At 42.2% G+C, this 14973-nt stretch overlaps 1 long non-coding RNA gene across 1 annotated transcript; it reads right to left on the bottom strand.

Annotated features, from left to right (window-relative positions):
• Nucleotides 1-11553: 11553 nt before the first annotated feature.
• LOC139434952 (uncharacterized) lies at nt 11554-13007 on the bottom strand. Its single transcript, XR_011644232.1, has 3 exons — nt 12918-13007; nt 11888-11982; nt 11554-11752 (listed from the first exon to the last, which is right to left on the bottom strand). It is a non-coding gene; the product is annotated as an uncharacterized lncRNA (long non-coding RNA).
• Between the last annotated feature and the right edge of the window lie 1966 nt (nt 13008-14973).

Genomic DNA, 14973 nt, shown 5'->3' with positions numbered 1-14973 from the left:
AGCCACATCATCTGCAAAAAGCAGTGGTGCAATCCTTAGTCCACCGAACTGCAGACCCCCTCCCCCATGACTACGCCTCGAAATCCGATCTATGTATATTACAAACAGGATTGGTGACAAAGCGCAGCCCTGGCTGGGCCAACCCTCACCGGAAATGGGTCCGACTTACTGCCGAGGACCCGGACGCAGCTCTCGCTTTGGGAGTACAGAGATTGGATGGCCCTGAGTAGAGACCCCCTCACCCCATACTCCCGCAGCACCTCCCACAGTAACTCCCTGGGAACTCGGTCATACGCCTTCTCCAAGTCTACAAAACACATGTAGACCGGATAAGCGTACTCCCAGGCCCCCTCCAGGATCCTTGCGAGAGTAAAAAGCTGATCCGTCGTTACACGACCAGGACGGAATCCGCATTGTTCCTCCTCAATCTGAGGTTCGACAATCGGCCTGACCCTCCTTTCGAGTACCTTAAAGTAAACTTTCCTGGGGAGGCTGAGTAGTGTGATGCCTCTGTAATTGGCACACACCCTCTGATCCCCCTTTTTAAAAAGGGGAACCACCACCCCGGTCTGCCACTCCTTCGGTACTGTTTCCGACTTCCACGCAACGTTGATGAGACGTGTCAACCATGACAGTCCCTCAACACCCAGAGCCTTCAGCATTTCCGGGCGGATCTCATCCACCCCCGGGGCTTTGCCACTGTGGAGTTGTTTGACGACCTCAGTGACCTCCCCCCGGGAGATTGGTGTCGATCCCCCGTCATACTCCAGCACTGCCTCTAACATAGAGGGCGGAGTTGTCGGGTTCAGGAGTTCCTCAAAGTGTTCCTTCCAACGCCCTAACACTCCATCAGTTGAGGTCAACAACGTCCCATCCTTACTGTACACAGCTTGGATGGTTCCCTGCTTCCCCCTCCTGAGGTGTCGGACAGTTTTCCAGAACAACTTTGGTGCCGCCCGAAAGTCTTTCTCCATGTCTTCTCCGAACTTCTCCCACACCCGCTGCTTTGCTTCGGCCACGGATGAGGCTGCTGCCCTTCGGGCCTGTCGGTACCTTGCAACTGCCTCGGGAATCCCCCGGGATAACAAATCCCTGAAGGCCTCCTTCTTCAGTCGGACGGCTTCCCTGACCACCGGTGTCCACCAGGAGATTCGAGGGTTACCGCCCCTTGAGGCACCTAGGACCTTGAGACCACAGCTCCCCGCCGCGGCTTCGGCAATAGAGGCTTTGAACACTGACCACTCTGGTTCAATGTCCCCAAACTCCACAGGAATGCCCGAAAAGCTCCGCCGGAGGTGTGAGTTGAAGGCCTCCTGAACTTGGGCCTCCTCCAGACGTTCCCAGTTCACCCAAACTACAGGTTTGGGCTTACCAGGTCTATCCAGAGGCTTCCCCCGCCACTCGACCCAACTCACCACCAGATGGTGATCAGTTGACAACTCCGCCCCTCTCTTTACCCGAGTGTCCAAAACATACGGCCTCAGGTCCGATGATACGATAACTAAATCGATCATGGACCTTCTGCCTAGGGTGCTCTGGTACCACGTACACTTATGAGCATCCTTATGTTCGAACATGGTGTTTGTTATGGCCAATCCATGACTAGCACAGAAGTCCAGTAACAAACCACCACTCCGGTTCAGATCAGGGGGGCCGTTCCTCCCAATCACGCCCCTCCAAGTGTCTCCATCATTGCCCACATGTGCGTTGAAGTCTCCCAGCAAGATTAAAGAGTCCCCTTCAGGAGCCCCATACAGGACTCTTTCCAGGGTCTCCAAGAAGGCCGTATAGTCTGAACTGCTGTTGGGTGCATAAGCACTAATACTTCTATAATATGTGGAATTTCCGCTTTAATCTGATATCGTATCTTGGTTTGTAAATGTTAAGAAGCCCTGAGACAAAGTTTCGTGAACAAGAACCCCTCGGTACCGACGGCTGCCGGATTTAACAGATTAATAGTCTCGTGTTTCAAGTTAGCTTGCTTTTTCAAACATGCAGAACGTACGGTTATGGTATAACGTTAGTGGATAAAATGAACGTAAATCCTCTATGCCTCTAGTCTAAGTTAATGGGGGGGGGGGGGGGGCGAGTGGAGCCTCGCAGAGGCGCAACTGTGGCATGCTTACGGCCCCTACACACACGGCAGCGGGCTTGTCTGAAGCTCGACCAACAACCACTCACATGAATATCCCGCCCCGGACACACAAGCACGCGGTTTGATTGGCTAGACTAGAGCTTGTACTGGCATATGATTTGATTGTCACAATTAGTGCTGCGTACCTGGACTCACATTCAGGTTCAGTTCCGGACTCAAGTCCAGAGGTTCAGGTTCAGACTTATAAGTCCGGACCTGAACCCATGGCTTGTGTCAAGTTGTGTGAGTAACTAAAGTGAACTTATTGTGAGCTAATTATCAATTGAAAATTAACTCATAATTTTGTGTTACGTGTCTTGAGCTGTGTGTTTGTGGGAGCCCCTAGTGGCGAGTGATAATAGCGCAGCTTTATCTACCACAGGAAATAATCATACAGGAAGTTGTGTCAGTCAGTTGGGAAATTACATGTGGCAGTCCAGTTTTTGTTAGCTCCACAATCTGGCTTCATCCATCTTCTGGAGACTGGTTAAGCGCATTGTCTGTAAGTAAATATGTTAGTTGAAACTATATTAATGTAGAACAGTGTTTATTTCATAATTTGATTGTATTTCTTACCTTTTATTATGCAATGTTAAACTGCATCTGCACCACTAGGCCTAAGCTAACGCCTCATGTCAATGACAATGTAGCAGTAATCCGCTAGCGTATTAGCTCGTTGTTAGCTTAGCCTCTTTAGCATATTAGCTCGTTGTTAGCTTAGCATATTAGCTTGTCGTCAGCTTAGCATTTAGCATTTAGCTAAACTCTTGTTTTCTCTTCAGTTATAACATAGATTAGTTTGTTAGCCTTCTAAGTTGTCTAACTAGTCTAGCATGACTATTGCATGGTAATTTACGTTGTGTTTCTGTATACCTGTCATGTATACTTATCCCATTGCAACTGTAAAACAATGTATTTTTCTTGTGTGTTACAGTTTTACAATAAAGAATATAAGAATATTCAAGAGCTTCAGTAATCTCCAATTCAGAATCCCGTTCTCCTGGAATTATTCGAAGTTCATGTTTATGCTGACTGAATAGCTAGATTCCAGGAACATCTAGTGAGAACAGTACACATAATCAACTCAAATTCAAACTCATCAGGTTTATTGTGCTCCCTTCCAACTTGTGTCTACATTTCTCTACAAAGTAAAAATGTAAAAAAAACAGTTTTTGCCACTTAGTCTACAAATGACTTATGACAGAAACTACAGTGAACTACTACAAAGTTCAAACATTTATTTCATTTACCAAACTAAAGTAACCAAACAGTCCCTGAGCTGACTGAGCCTAAATCCCTAAAACGTTGCTGAAAGGTAGAGTGTAGAGTGGACTATACGCATTACACTGTTACACACCTACTATACAGTATAGGCTACACTGTAGTGACAGTCACAGTGTACTGTACTGTCTGTACACCATGTATTTTCTACAACTCTACATGTGTACATTATACAGTACATACTACATACATAGTGATGTACATACATACTGTTAAAAATTAAAATCAATGTTGATATGGTGTAATTTTGAATTAAATACACTATTTAATTGAAATCAGTTTTATTCTGAAAAAACCGGAAGTTCACACTATTAACTTAATACTTTTATTCTGAAAATTATTCACTTCCGGTTAGCATTAGCATGTGGCGAAATGCTACATTTTCAAACCGTGAATCGAAGGTAAAATGACATGTGATGTTGTACACTGAGCACACTGGGATTAGCACTCATTTATTGACGCTGAATAACCTTTATCAGGGAATGTTTAAATAACCACAGACACCATAATATACGTAAGTGCTAGTTTTCTTGCGAGTCCAAGTACCGGTTCCCGACGTTCCGGTTTTAACCGGACTTGAACCGAAATGTTTTACAAGTCCAGTACCGGTTCGGCGTACCGGTACGCAGCACTAGTCACAATGCAGTTTGGCATAGCGTGATGTCACTCCATTCAAAGTGAATGGAGTGAAGTTACGGCGGCGGCGTGCATTGACGCTTCTGCCTATTCACTTTGAATGGGGCGACGTACGCTTAGCCGAACTGCATTATGGGAGCAAAGCGTAGCTTTCATGTGATTGGTTGTTGGTCTAGCTTCAGACATGCCAGCCCCGTTTGTATGGGCTGTTCATGGATGTATAATAAGAACTGGATACAGCGTGGGAGGCGGGGCCTCATTCATTCCTATCAGAGTTGCTCATTAGAGCATGATGATAAAATGGCCCAACTTTTGAGAGAGTGAAACGTCACAGATTACCCGGCATGCCTGAGAAGTACCCGTATGTGCACTCATAGAGCATGCGCAACTTTAACCAAAATGCTCGTTCACATCAAGCACGTCAATTTGCGTACACGTAACAGCACCGCACGTTCATGACAGCATGGTAATGGATTTTGTTATTATGATGGATTTGATATTAACGGGGCGGCAGTTAGCATCTAGCGGCTAGCTAGTCATTATGCTAATGTACACATCAATCGTTATGTACTTATATTACGCTGTAACAGGATCTAGTGATATCCAAGCAACAGAGCTTCATTTAGCATGAAAGAATGATTGCACTGTGTATATGAAGAGTTTGGTTCCAAAACGCTATAAATCCATGTTGATTAATTTGAGTAAAAATGTATTTTCTTTACCAAGAAAAGTGGCAAGTGAAAACCACTATTTTCTGTTTCAAACTTTCACATAGCATCTTGAGGTTATAATAACATTACAAATTAAATCCAGAATTAGATTTTCAAAGATTTATTTTAAAAACTGATAATTTTTTCCCCAAAATGCAATAAATCCATGACACGTTTTTTCCCCTCCAAAATGCAATAGATCTATTTTATTTTTCATATTGAAACTGTGCAAAAATACATAACAGTAACAGAGTTCCCGTTAGCCGGCAAATCTAAATCTCTTCGGTCAAAATCATTTCCTTTTAGCGCAATACCGCTTCAGTTGCGCAATTTATGTGACAGACAAGAAGAGTATGTGACAGACAAGAATAGTCAATTCCAATGTCTAACACTTAATGTGGAGAAATAGATGTCCTGTGTGGGTTGATTGTGCGTTGATCTGTTGGTAATGCCTCGGGGTTCCGGTGGGCATGTAAACAAATGCATAATGCTGCGCAATACTTTGTGGCCTCACCCAGTTGCACAGCGACACTTATTGTGTAGGTGTCTTTTAATAAGCAGGTAGTCATATCATTAGCTAGAACTAGCTGGATCTGATCGATATGGACATAAACGCGAATGAAGTCTAATCTGACGGGAGAGAGAGAGATCAGCTGCTGCTGACGAGTGGACACGCAGCTCTGCATGATCACATGCAGCGGTGAGCGGACAAAACACACACACGTCAGGTTAGAATATCACACGTAGCTATTTCAATTACCTCTCAAACTACCTAAACTAGATATAGATAGGCCTATGTTTAGTTTTACTGTCGGGTCACTCATTACTGATCCGCGAGTTGCATGATACTGGCATAATAGATTGCCCGATCGGGCAACCAGCGAGTAGCATGAAGCTGCAGCGTCGGAGACAGCAGTTACAGGACCGCACTTGTAGAACCGCACACACAGGTCACGGCGGCACGTGACGGCGGCACGTGACGGAGCACGTTCACATTCAACGCAGAGAATGTGAGTAATGTGAAGTGCTTTTACAGTTTTATTTGTTTAACATTAATAACAATTCCGGTGTCTTGAAATGAAGTGTGATTAGCTAACATTAACTATGATAGTGTTAAGGCAATACAAACAAACATCTGTTTGCTTATGATAGCTTCTAACTGTATTAAAGTCTCTAAAAACAATTATTCGTTAGCTATAGCTTTCGGCAAAAGCATTAGCTTCGTTAGCATATTTGATCATTTGTTTAATGAAACTAGCGTGATTTTGGCAAGCCCAACTAGGTGTCATAGTTGATTGAATCACTAATTACAGTAAGAGTGTAAGTAATGTGAATCATGTTTTTTTTTTTTTAAGTTAACAACTATTCTGTTGTATTGAACAGCCATACAAGCAAAAAGTGCTAAATGTAATCTGTTAGCCTATGATGACTCGCTGCAAAACCAACTGTTAACCATTTTGTTTATTTGTTTAATGAAACTGTATTTTATGGTTATGTTATTTGACAGAGGCTTTTATCCAAAGTGACTCACAAAAAACATAAAATAACCATAATTAACATTAGAATTTCAATACAAATAGTTACATAGTCAAGTTACATTACTTATTACATTTTTAACAGGGTAATTACTCATCTGTAACCTACTACATTTAAAACAAGTAAACTTCCCAACCCTAATGATTAATTATAGTCAGCTAATTAATTAAACTTCAACGGATGACAAAATCATGTCAATATGTCCACTACATTAAATCAGCAGTAGCCTAAGTTCTGTCTTCAGTGTAAATGCTTCTTTAATAGTCATTGTATTACAATTTGAATTCATTGTAAATAATCTTTACTGTGCTGACTGCCTGTTTACCGTTTATCAGACAGTGTCATCATTTTGACATGTTTTGTAATATTGCATGAGGTGTTTTAGTCAGTTATGTCGGCCTATTATGTAGGTTAGGATCCTGGGAGCTGGACTGAGAAGACTGGGCATGATATTGCGGTGAATAATCAATGCACAACAAATATTAATAATAAATGCATAGCTACTGCAAAGATACATTACTATTGCCTGTACTCTGCACATCATGTACAAATCATCATGTGACGGAGAAGACTTGGGGTTTATCTATCAGTCATTTATTTAATGTTATCTTTTTTTTATGTTGATTTTAGGGCTTGCCACGCCAGATGTCTGGAAATGACTGCGGGATTTTTATGCTTATGGTAGGGTATCAGTTGGCACGTTTGCAGGCTTCTGTAAACATTGTAAATATAATGCTTTGTTTTCCATCTTCTCTGTTCCAGTACACTCTGTCCATTGTCACAAGTGCCGGGTTTCAATTCCAGGAGGTTAGTTTAGGATTTGTATTTACTAAAGAAGTAAATGCCTACTTAAAGTGTTGCTTATGTTGCATCATACTGTTTATGTTGAAGAAAAATGATTTATGGTGGACATTGTGAATCAAAAATTGTCTTTGTCACTTTCTAATTTCATTCAGAGGGACATGCCTTTGATTCGGAAGTGGTGGTGTCTTCTTCTCATGGAGCATTTTGAAATACAAGGGTATGAAAGCCCTTAACAATATGTGTGTTTTGATTTAAGTAACACTTTATTTTGAGGGTCACTTGTAGATGATCTATTATATTAGGTTAACCATTTACAGATCAGTAGACCATCAATAACAAGAGCTGTAAGACTCTGGATGGCAATATCTGTTGAGATTATTAATGCATATCAATTGTGCACCAATGCCTTAGCCTTTCCCTATGCAATACTTTAGATGACGTCTTGTTCTTATTGTTTCAAAGGCATGGCCAAAGGTTTGCCTTCTGGACTCTGGAGGCCAGAAGCTTGCTGGAGGGAACCCTTCAGCCAATATTCAGAGTGCCACGACAGGTTATCTCCCTCGAGAGGGAACAGCAGACCCCGCCTCACCCCCAGTGAAGAAACAGCAGACCCCGCAATAAAAATAAATAAAAATGTATTCTGAACTGAAATGCCTCTCGGTCAAACTGCTTGTTTGTCTTTTGCAGGCTGGTGCATGAACACACTAACAGTTGTTTTTCAGTAATCTAGCACCTCTTCGAAGACACCTTTGATTTATTAATAATAATGAAACGAGAATTATGATACTGTAGAAGGAACAGTGTTTAACAGTGTTGTTTTCTTTTGAATAATAATGAAACGAGAATTATGATACTGTAGAAGGAACAGTGTTTAACAGTGTTGTTTTCTTTTGAATAATAATGAAACGAGAATTATAAACATACCCAAAACTAAATTAACAGTGTTGTTTAATATACATATACAAGACATAAAAGACTATATTTTTGAAATTCTCAACTAAATTAACAGAATATATATAAACATTCATGTGAACGTGCGTTGACCGTCACGTGCTCCGTCACGTGCCGCCGTCACGCGGGACCCCGTCACGTGACGCGGGACCTGTGTGTGCGGTCGTGACGCGGGACCTGTGTGTGCGGTTGTGACGCGGGACCTGTGTGTGCGGTTCTGTAACTGCTGTCTCCGACGCTGCAGCTTCATACTATTGCAACCAGCAGGTGAGGCTTCATTGCCCGAGCTAAATACTAGATGGCCCTGGGCCATCGGGCAGTCGCTGTTGACAACCTTTAGACGTCTCCGCTGAACTCTTTTGACAGTGATCAGCTGCAAAAGGACTTGATCCTGCTCGATTTTAGTAGATCCAGAGTAAAAACACTGAAAGTTTTTTAATAGATCCCCTGGGGTCAATGTGTCTGCGTGACAGAAGTTTGCTTTTGTATGAGAATGATAACCGGCAGCCGGCATTTTTCCTCCTCCCGAGTGTCTCATTTTCTTAATCTCCTCACGTACATGATTACATTTCGATGGCTTGCGTTTCTTCCCCACCGCAGAAACCACCACAGGTTCATCAATGCCGTCAAAATTATTCATATTTTTATTGTTTGTTGAAGTAGATAATGACGAAAGCCGGTACATTCAGGGTGCCGCCATTATTGTTTACACTGCGTGGAATGCTCTGTGATTGGTTGAGGTGCGTGGAATGGTGCGCTGTGATTGGTTGAGCGGATATATCGCATTCTGTAGAGAAGGGAGATTGGCGTTTGTCGCTGTTTGGAAAGAAAGTGAGAAAACAGGACAGAATAACACAGCGGATATCGCGTTTTGCGGAAAATTGAATGTTGACTTTTCAATACGGACGAAATACAATACTGATTTCGGCGGGAACTCATTTTTTTCAAAAGTGGCGTTTATCGCGTTTTGGAACCAAACTCTTCATATATACTTATAATAATAAGTAATATTAACTTTATTTAATACAACATTTACGGTACAATATGTAATCATACAGCCCATGTAGTATGATAATGAATTACAGCAAACATGTGCAATATATCCATTATTACAGCTCCGTGGGCTGGCAGTAAGACGATATGGGTCCGTTCTTATTGTGCATCTATGGGTAAAGATAAACACAACTCACATTGGTTTCTCAAACAGCACCTCTGTAAACTACGTGTATTCACTGAATTTCACTCTGCCTTTAACGGCTCGTTGTAGCTTCAATAGCTCAAGCCCCCACCCTCCCTGTGAGCACAGTGTGCTCTGATTGGTCGGGACTAGGGATGTGCATCTCCATCACTGAGGCCGATGCGATGCGCATCTCATACGTTGCCATGATACGATACATTAACCATACATTTCAAACACCAGGCGATGCGATACGATACGATTCACCCCTGTTGCGATACGATTTGATTCAACATTATGCGATACGATGCGATTCAACATGATGCAAAAATAATGATACTTCAATATGGTACGACAGAGGATTTTTGTTTTATTCCTTATATGCAGCAAATCATACATTAACAAAAAAGTGCTTTACATATTTGGTACTGCACATCCCATCATGCCGTTTATTTTTTTACCTTTAAAAGCTCTCCAGAGTACAGTACACTTGTATAACACCTCACAGTTAAACAATGTAAGGATGCATTGCTCATGATTAACAATGTGCAAATAACAGCTACCATAGTACAATGCCCATACAGCTGCCAGCCTGATGTGCTTAACACTCATTCATAGGCTAACTCACCAGTGAGCAGAAAGCAGTGGGTTCTATATGAACAATAAAGAATACAAATAACCTTTCACAAACAGGTATTTCATAACAGCTTACAGTAAGGAAGACATTTAAATTATTATTGGCCGTCACAGGCTGCTGTAAACTAAACACCACTCTCTGACAGAACACCTCACTGAGTGATTTAACTCATATGTCTAACTTTCAGGTTTCTCTTTTTAGCCGCAGACCCCATGTCGCCTCTTTATGTGCGTCGCTAAGCTCCTCGTACTACTTGTGTACTTTAAAGGAGACCTATCATGCTATATTTAAATGATATAGTGTATGACCATACCTATATAAGGTATATTTATACATTTTATTTTTCAAAATACCAAACAGATTATTTTTTAGACATGCCTCGTTTCGCTCATTTTCGCTTTATTCCAAGCCCGTCTTTGAAAATTATGAGCAGCAGCTGACCACGCCCCCCTGCAGAAGAGCAGGCATGAGCCGGCGAGAGTCACGTTACCGTGCTTGCTGTGATTACGAGTGTCGAATAAACATGTCATCTCAGAGCAATGCATGTGTTCAAGCATATTATCAATTTGATCCAGAAACTGACCCTGAAGCAGCGGAGGTTTTGGTGGAGGTGCAAACATCTCGGTTGCAGCAGGACGTTTCTGAATGGTTAGCTGACAAGCTGTTGTCCCTATTTATTTTACTCTGTTACGATGCTTGCTCCTTATTCCGTTCATATTTTGGCTAATTAGCAAGAATGCAATGTGTACAGTTTGTAACGCAAAAACAGCGATATATATATATATATTTATAAAGGGAGACATTCATATTTTCAGCATATATACAATGGCCTCATTGCGTTTAATAGTTTACAGTCCTTTTCTTCCAACATCCTGCAACAACCATTGGAAAGTTGAATAATTTAGGATGATACAAAGTATAACTCTAACAACACCTCAGTTGTCAGCAATGTGTGTAGTTTCATGTGTTTTTAAAAGCACAGTTATTGACTTCTTTGTGCAAATTGCGCCACGATGCCTTCTGAACGGAGAATGTGTGCTGCATGGAGATACCACAGGTAACATTTTTGATAGCTTTACTAAGTTGTCTGTTTAAATACATTTTTCACATGTCATTCAATATATGTTTATCACAATGTGTCAAGACGGATGCAGTAACTTGAGGACTCTGTAACCTGTATGGTGGACCATCCTGGATTGGAGCCTGTGTGCCTGAATGTGTTCTCCCTGCAGAATGCGTTGCATATTTACAGAGCTGAACATGGTGGACTACAGTTGAGACAAATAGAGCAGTGAGTGGTTTGTTTGTTTTGACTGAAATTGTAAAACGAATGCTAATATTGTTCATGGAAATAAATACTGGTGTATATGGCTTTATGCAATCTTTCATTCTACTATTATATACTACACAGCAATGGCATAACACACCCATGTGTACGACAAAAAGGTCCACACACACACAACCTTATGCTTTTGAAATCAGAATATTCTTTACCCATCCAAACATGAATAATCACGACACATTTTGATATCAACTTGGAACTTTATTGTCAAAATCAACGGTTAAAAAAACCCATACAAAAAAACTAAATGTAGCCTACTTGTATTTTGTATAAATGACATTAAATATTTTTACAGAAGCTTTGTGAGCTGGTGCTGGGGCTTCCTTGGACGCAGGATCAGAGTGGTGATTCCGGCCTGCGTTGTCCTCAGGATACGCAGGGAGTTTCCTGATCCGTGAAATGTCGATGTTGGGTTCAGACAGCAGCCAAATTGAACCGTGTAGCATACCCGGCGATGACCTCCTCCCTGTCAGGTCGCTCATAATGGTGCAGGGTCCACAAAGACTTGGTCGAAGATGAGGTCCATCAAGTTGGCCACGTAGGGCTGTGCAATGGTAAAAAAAGCACAACAAAAAATGTGGTTTAGATTAGTATATGCATGTAAAAAACTGAAACTTCTTTCTAATTTTTTTATTTTATATTTGTATATAGTTGTAGAATAAATATTTTAAACACTTACGGAATGTGGGGTCAGTCTTTACTGGTTTTGCTCTGCATTCTCCCTTCCTGGCCTTTGGGAACTGCAGTTAATTAGTAAGTATGTGAGGTGCTGGCCTGTAAAGAAGAACACATAGTTAGAACAAAATCATCTCAACTTAGTATTCAGGATGAGAAAATACTATTTGGATAAATATAGTCTGAAATCCCAAAAGATGGGGCTAAAACTCTCTATTTAGCAAAGCTCTCTATTTAGCAAAGCTCTTTGCTTAGCCTTTTCCAATCTGAGTTAGTTTTTAACCGTAACGTGCATGCTGTGTTTCTGACTCAATGCAGGTGATGTGTTGGAGAGGGGCTGAGCTCAGTAGACTGACTGTAATGAGTGCTAGCCACTAATTAGCCTGTTGCTAGAGGTAAGGCCTTGTCAACAACAACAGACCGACGGGGCTTTAGCTCAGTTTTACTCGTTGTGTGTGTCCCCCCTCGCATACATACACAGTGTTGTATCCTAACACACCCCCATTTATATTCATGTGCGCAAACAAGTAAACACACAAAAGCTTTTACATATAACGCTGCAAAACACGGCATGTCTCATTAGCGTAGCGTAGCTTAGCTTACAGATCGATGATATCTGATTGTTATTACAGACTACAATCACAAAAGCGTTTACATATAACGCTGGAAAAAACGGCACTTGCCTACAGAAGATTACGTTTGTTATTATAACTTACTCAATATGATTGTAGAGGATACAAAATACTAATAAATAGGAGAATAAATACTTGTGTTATCGCCTAGGGCGTGGCTTTACAGCCTTCACACAGATCGCCATTACGGCAGGATGTCTGAACATGTTCGCAAATGCCTGATAATTCAAATGACAAAGCAAAAACTGAGGAGCGTACAAAATAAAATGCTACAAAAATATATAAACACCTAACCGATTACTATTTGGGTTTGAGGCGACATTGATACGGCAAAGCTACATGCTACATGCTACAAGCTAGAGATAGCTTTATCAGGAAAAACACCGCTAAATAAAAACTTACAGCTTCAAAATTGGATGTGTCCTCACTGGCCTGGTCCCGGATGGTTGGTATTGATCCCGGGTTTAGCATTAGTTTGGAGGCATATCCGTGTTGGACTTGAGACAAGTTCATAAACATGTCCGTGGTAAAATGTTTGGAACACACAAACAGAAATCTTCCGTGGTCTTCTGGCACATGTCCCTTGTAAATGAAGTCTAGCCACAGATTCATTTCTTTTTCCACTGATGGCATTGCATGCAGTCCCCTGTCCCGAGTCTTGCAGCCAACAACAGCACAACGTTTAACTGGCTTAGACATCCTGGCAAGAGCAGGCAAAAACACAGATGTGACTAGGGTGTTGATTATTTAGCCTGCCGATAGCCTATATGTGAATGAGAGGTTTGGCAATGCACGTGGCCGTGGCTCATTCCCCTGATAGGTGGAGAGTTGACCAATAAGCGGAGCACTTCTTTGTGACGTAGAAAAGTATTGGAATCTGGATCCGTTTTTTTCAGATCCGTTGCAGCCACTTTTTTAGAGATTTGGCGAAGGAGGAAAATAGAGAGGGTTGTGTTTTCTGACACTTGGTGAGTTCCCTGGAACACCGGGGACACATATTCATGTATAAAAGACGTACAAAGGTGCATTTTGCATGATAGGTCCCCTTTAAAGCGGCTCGGCATCGTTAACAATTTGCGAGCGATCTTTAAAGTTGACCGTCTGTAGTATATAGTGCCGCGCACATATACCATCAGGACGTTACTGATGGGGTGCGGCTGCGGAGTGATACTGTGTGTATGCAAGCCCGCATCTAGGACGGATCTATGTATCATGGCTGTAGACCTGTTAAGTAATAAAGACACCTCATACAAAGGTCTACAGATACCTTATTACTCTCCATGACCTGCGGTCAACTATATAGCATAAAGGACTATTACACCGTCTTTCTTGAACAATCCGAAGTGTTGCCAAACGTTTGATTTGTAGGTATTTTTCGGTGCGCTGTGTTTCTCTTTCTCCTCAACTTCCGTGTGTGTTGATAACTGAGACTCTCGGCCTCCGTAGTGGCGAAGCAAATATCACAGATCGTCTCTGCTGAGCGTTGACAATATGAGGTTATTTTATATGAATGAATCGTATTTTTACCGATGCAAAGACGCTACGCAATCGATGCATTGCGAGTTCAACCCGGTTCAACCCAAACTGTAGCCGATGTGCACTCTTTCAACCGGTGCACTCGCATCTTGAACGTTTATGCCGGTGCACCGATGCGAATCGGTGAATCTTAATATCTCTAGTCGGGACACGTAACATGAACGTGCCGGGCGGCGCGGTCCCGTGGGTTAGATGCGTGTTCATAATGCAGAATAACGTTATTAGCACATTATTACAACTTGAGGAATGAATGTTTTTAATAAGGGCTATACAAGTGTTCATACTGGGTAGTTTATTTAGTTTAAAAAAAATGATCCAACGATTTACAGACCACTCTTTCCCCATGTAAGTCAATGGGAAAAAGTGTTTCCGGGCCTGGCAACCAAACGGAAGTGTAGTACCGCCGTTTGGCCAGCACGAATATTTTCATCTGAGTCCGGCGCACTTCCTGGGGGCTTGGGGCTGTTACGGAGCCTACACACAGCGAGAAGGGTCTAGCTGCGGCCGCGGCCAGTACACGGCGGTACACGATGGTACACGACACGCCCTGACACGACACTACGGTGGCTGAGAAGGGTCTAGCTTCGGCCACGGACAGTGGAGGTTGAACCAAGCCCCCATGAGTGCGCCGGAGTCTGGTGGCCAAACGGCGGTACTACACTTCCTTTGTGGTCTTTAACTCGTTGGATAATTTTGTTTAAACTAAATAAACTACCCAGTATGAACGTTCCCGGGTAGCAGTGCTCTTCCCTCCCTTCAATCTAACCCTTCCCTTCCCCCCATTCTAACCCTAACTACTCCCTACCTTTTTACCTAATCCTAATCTTCCTTCCTCCCTCCTAAACCTAAACCCCAAAACCTCTCCTACTGTAAGAAATTAAAATCAATGTTTATACTACATGGGCTGTATGATGTAAATCTC

Source organism: Pseudochaenichthys georgianus, chromosome 13 (genome assembly GCF_902827115.2).
Source record: "Pseudochaenichthys georgianus chromosome 13, fPseGeo1.2, whole genome shotgun sequence".
Taxonomy (NCBI): Eukaryota; Metazoa; Chordata; class Actinopteri; order Perciformes; family Channichthyidae; genus Pseudochaenichthys; species Pseudochaenichthys georgianus.
Note: the sequence above shows the minus strand (reverse complement) of the source record. Positions and strands in the feature narration are given on the sequence as shown.